The sequence below is a fragment of the Brassica oleracea genome, chromosome C6 (genome assembly GCF_000695525.1).
Source record: "Brassica oleracea var. oleracea cultivar TO1000 chromosome C6, BOL, whole genome shotgun sequence".
Taxonomy (NCBI): Eukaryota; Viridiplantae; Streptophyta; class Magnoliopsida; order Brassicales; family Brassicaceae; genus Brassica; species Brassica oleracea.
In genome coordinates, this window is record NC_027753.1 from 4,265,290 (window position 1) to 4,271,289 (window position 6,000).

Here is a 6,000-nt window from a genome sequence, read left to right on the forward strand (position 1 = left end):
GATATATCTTCTTAAAGACAAAACAAAAGCTCCAACTCACTTACTGAACTTCTTGTCGATGGTAAAAATGCAGTTTAAGACGAACGTACGTACAGTAAGAAGCGACAACGGGTCAGAATTTATATGCTTGCGTGATCAGTTTTTGAAGATGGGCATCATACATGAGACGTCTTGTGTGGGAACACCACAACAAAATGGAAGGGTAGAGCGAAAGCACCACCATATCCTTAACGTTGCTCGCGCTTTGCGCTTTGAAGCTAATCTCCTAATCGAATTTTGGGGTGAATGTATCCTTGCTGCTGGATAATTGATTAATCGAACTCCAAGTTCGGTTCTTGATGGCGTTACTCCGTACGAGAGGATTCACAACAAGCACCCCTCGTATAATCATATGAGAGTATTTGGAAGTCTCTGTTATTCTCATAATCAATCGACGAGGGGTGATAAATTCGCGCCACGAAGTAACAAGTGTGTGTTTATGGGATATCCCTACGGTAAAAAGGGATGGAGGCTGTTCGATATGGAAAAACAGGAGTTCTTTGTGTCCAGAGATGTAATTTTCTGCGAAAATAAGTTCCCTTATGCGAGCTCAAGTCAAGGCGAGAACGGCTCTGAAACTCCACGACTCTGGGAACCAATCTCTGGTGTCGACATTCATGAGGAAGACGACTTAGAACGTTTAAACACAAGAGTTACAGAAGTATTGGGCCAGCAAGAAAACCCAGGCCCAACTAGAGATTTGGTTCGGCCCGAAGCTAGGCCCAGTAAACAACCTGTTTCCAATTTAACCCCAACTGAAATGGCGACACAGCCTTCATCGTCGGAAACGACACACACCGGTGAAGAAACGATTGAAACGCCGAGTGTTCCTGAACCAATACTTGGTCGGGGACAGAGGAAACGAGTACCCCTAGTAACTCTGAAGAATTACGTCACAAATTCAGCACATACAAGGACGCTTACAAGTTCTGGTAAAGGACAACCAGAGATGTTATATCCAATTTCAAAGTATGTAAGCTATGGGAGATTTTCAGCCAGACATACGGCGTTTCAAGTTTCTACAGACAAGATTACTCCTCCCAAATCGTATAAGAAGGCGGTGTTAGATGAAAGATTTCGCAATGCGATGGGTTCTGAAATTGTTGCGCTCGAAGGGAGTCGAACGTGGGATGTTGTCGATTTTCCACTGGGAAAACGACGATTGGTTGCAAATGGGTTTATACAGTGAAATACAGAGCCGATGGAACGATAGAGAGATTCAAGGCACGTCTGGTGGCGTTGGGAAATAAACAGGTCGAAGGCGTTGATTATAAAGAAACTTTTGCTCCTGTAGCAAAGATGGGAACCGTGAGATTATTTTTGGATGTTGCTACAAACGTGGTTGGGATGTTCACCAGATGGACGTTCATAATGCTTTCTTGCACGGCGACCTCACTGAAGAAGTATACATGAAGTTGCCCCCGGGGTTTCAATCAGCTGATTCGACTAAGGTATGCCGCTTAAGAAAGTCATTGTACGGTCTTCGACAATCACCTCGGTGCTGGTTTGAAAAGTTATCAGCTGCACTACAAGAATATGGATTTGAACAATGCCGATCAGACTACTCCTTGTTTACTTATACAAAAGGTACGACAAGGATTCAGATTCTTATTTATGTGGATGATCTTATAATTACGGGGAATCAACCTGCTGCGGTAGAGTTCTTTAAAAAGTACCTGGCGTCATGTTTTAAGATGAAGGATTTGGGGTTGTTGAAATATTTTTTGGGCATAGAGGTTGCGAGAAACAAAACTGGTATGTATTTAAGTCAACGGAAGTATGCTTTGGAGATCATTGATGATGCTGGTCTGTTAGGTTCGAAACCTGCTACTTTTCCAATGGAACAGAATCATAAACTGGCAGTGTCAGACTCGCCACTTCTTCTGAATCCAGAGAAATATAGACGACTAGTGGGCAGGCTGATATACCTGGGCGTGACAAGACCTGATCTAACATACTCTGTACATGTGCTTGCACAATTTATGCAAACACCACGTGAGGATCATTGGCATGCGGCACTACGGGTCGTACGCTATTTGAAAGGGAGCCCAGGCCAGGGAGTATAGCTTCGAGCTGATGAAAATTTTCAGATCAATGGTTCGTCAGATTCTGATTGGGCGAGCTGTCCTCTAACGCGAAGGTCTGTTACTGGATATTTTGTTCAACTAGGAAATTCTCCTATTTCCTGGAAAACTAAGAAGCAACACACGGTGAGTTTGTCATCGGCGGAAGCTGAATATAGAGCGATGGCTTATCTCACTAAGGAGTTGATTTGGTTAAAGCGAATTCTACAGCCACTTGGTGTAAACCATAATCAGTCTATGCGCATGTATTGTGACAGCAAGGCGGCTCTGCATATTGGTAACAACCCTGTCTTTCACGAAAGAACAAAACATATAGAGCTCGATTGTCATTTTATTAGAGATGAAATCTTGGCTGGTACTATTGCTACATCACATGTATCGACAAAGGCTCAGCTAGCGGATGTTTTTACTAAATCTCTAGGACGGCACGAATTTGAAGGATTCAGACACAAGTTGGGCATCCGAAATTTGTATGCTCTAACTTGAGGGGGGGTGTTGGAATATATTCCTATATTGTAGGAGTTGTTGTTGATCTAGTTGTCGATAAGATATGTTTGTTATAGTTGTTGGGTTGTTGAGAGATTCTCTCCTTAGAGTTGTATATATGATGTACTCTCATTGAACGTGAAATACACAGAAGACATTCAACTATTACTTTCTTCTCTGTTCCATTACATCTAATTTTCTGTCTGGAATAATATTAAAATGGAGTGGAAAACTCTTCCAATTAACTGAAAAAGATATTTTCAATGTTTTGCAACTGAATTTGGAATTCCGATTCAATGTATATCTAACCTATACTAAAAAGGTTATATGAGCATCAGGGAGACCATCCACGTCAGCCATTAAAATCAGCCAATAGGATGAGTTTATTTGTCCACATCACACCGGTGTTGGGCTGCTTTTTTTCTTGATCCGTAAATTGAAGTAGTTGGCCCATAAACCCAATTCAAAAGAAACCCTAAAACAGCTGAGGCTGAGTCGATGAATTCATATGTCTTTATCGTTCCAAATTCCTCCAATTATTCATTTATGCTCTTTACGATGAAATCCTTCCACCTTCCTCTCTTGCTCCTATATAAACCCGTCGACAAAGCTTTCATGGAATCATATTCAACAACTTGGATCGATGGCCATGAAATCAGTTCAATCCTCCGGCAAGTCTCCTCTTGCATTGTATTTCAACAATCTCACACCATGTTAGAGTTTTTATTCTTTACCGAAGCTTGAAAGAGAATTTAAACGTCCTCAGCCATCCATGTCGAATACATAAGTTCAAAGGATTATGAAGAGCCAACCATATGTTTCCTTGGATTTATCTGTTTCATCTTTTTGTTTCAACTGCTTTCTCTCTATTTCCTGACAAATTCAATTTCTTTTCACAGCGGCTCCATATTCCTTCTGGCTCCTTTTGTGTATGTTTATAATGGTATAGTCGTTTCCATAATATTTGAAGATATTTTTGATGTATTTTTTCACGTACCAGTTTCTAAGAGTCCTTTCTAAAGACAGAGGGATGTTTGTGTTGGTTGTTTAGTTAAGCTACTACGACGCCGTACAAGTGGAGTTCTGGTGATTTTGATTCCAGTTCATGTGAACTTAGGAAGCCATGTTCAAAAGGTAGTGAAGGAGCTGGCAGTGGCGGAGGCAGATAGAGTAACAGGGGGGCATCTGCCCCCAACTCATTTTGAAAATCCCATGTGAAGTATTGACTAATTCTAAATATGCCCCCTCCTATTTTAACAAATCGGTCCATAATTTTATGAATAGTTTTAATTATGTCCCCTACGAACTTTTTCTCTAGCTCCGACCCTGCCATGTTCAAAAGGTAGTGAAGGAGCTGGTAAAAGCTCCGGCTACAAATCCACCCGCCAAAGGTATAGTGAATATTGAAATCAATAGTTGCAGTCTAAATCTGAACCAAGCCTTTCCATTTTCTAGATCTAGAAGTATACACTGTCAATATCGGCCAGATCCCCCCAGCGCTAGCGTCATGGATTACCGGAGCAATCAACAGTGGATCCTTCTGCCGCATAGATCCTTCTACATGGAAACATTAACAATGGCTGGGTTTTATTTGAAAATACGATGTTTGCAATTTGATGTTTTATTAATATGTCTCTTATATTTCTTCTGTGTAGGCTGATCCCTAAACAGAAGCTACTAGACATAGCAGAAAGCAAGAGCTCATGGCTCGACATGGCACTATATTTTTTCGTAACCTTCACTTATGCCGGTTTTATCTTTTTCAATTGGGAAATTTTTTATTTTAAAATATTTTTGCCTCATCTTGAACTAACCTAATTAGAAGGGGATCCATGGCATTCATCAATGTAGAATCCAGATCAAGACAGAGAACCAGAAGATGCTAAAAAGTGTGTGTGTCTATTAGTTGAAAGGAAATTGATTTGATTCCCCATTTTGGAACTAATCTATTCTCTGACTGGAACATATGTATAGGGAAGCTGAGGACCATAAACAAATGATGCTTAGTCAAATGTTGTGTTCCCAAGCCTGAGAGAGAAGTAAGTCCCATCTAAATGCTTGGAGTTCATCTATTTTTTTCTTCCTTTGTTTCTTTTGGGTCTGAATTGTAGTTTTATCCGTGGAATATTGCAACTGGTGCTAAGGCTAGCGTGGATGCATAGGTTCTTGGGAATTAAGAAGCTTATTTTTTTGCACAAGAGAGCTTTGGTTGTTGTTGTTACCATTTCAAACCAGTTTATTTATTTGTAGATGTTGTAGGCCACATACAGTCTGTCCAAGGCTCTGCTCTCAACAACGTCACCGCAACTACTCGAGTTGTAGTCCATTTTCTCATTGCCCCGTAAGCCCTCATCAAACATTTTGTTGCTTTGATTTTCACTTATTCGGTCATATTTTAAAAATAAATTGAACACTCTTTCAACAGAACTGTGGTGGTGTACTTTTAGGAGTTCAGTATTTTACCTAACTCATGGTTCCGAACTTGCTGTGATTGTGGTCATAGATGCAACTATTGGTGCTTTTGAAGCTGGCTTAGATAATTTGAAAGGGCAGACAAGGAGCATACACGGGTTCTTATAGCTTTTGGTGTGGATCAAGTCATAGTCACAGCCAACAAAATAGATATTGTTGCGTATTTAACGGCCATATTTGATTTGATTAAGCTAGCATTAGTTGGTAATCAAGCGCAGTCAAAGCTTGGAGAAGCAGAGAGAAAAGCTGAGAATTTAAAGAATCAAGCTCAGGTATCACAAAACCATTGTGTTGGGGTCCAAAAAGTAAAGAGTTTCAAGAAGAGAGTAATAACGACCATAATGGTGGAAGAAGACACTATTATATGGAGTTCTTTTCTTTGTGCTTGCAGGAAAAGTTGAGCTTGCTCAGCAAGCAGTAAAATGTTTGATGAACCTGGATCCAGATGACACTTGTGGTTATGTGCTCATGACTAATATTTATTCTTCTTTTGGGTTGTTAGAAGAGGCGGTTGGACAGAGGGTTTTGATGAAGGAAAGGCAATTGGAGAAGGAAATAGTGTGCAGTTCAATGGAAACGAAGTTCACGACTTTGTTTCTTGCGGTGAAAGTCACCCTGAATCCTCAGAGATTTACAGTTTACCCGATGTGTTAACTGGGAAGCCTCTGCTCTAAAATCAGAAGGTACTGCTCAGTTTAGTGACCATCTTGGTCATTTAAAAGGCACCATACGATCTGATGCCATCGCATAAGAATCAAAACAACAAATTCAGTGTCAAAGTATAATCTGAATTTTGAGCTGGTAGACGAAGAGGATTGCTATTACTTCCATGCAACCAAAAAACACGTTGTACAAGCTCGAGGTGGAGACATCTTTGATGTTTACAGAAAGAAAAGAGTACTAGAAAATTTTGAAACTT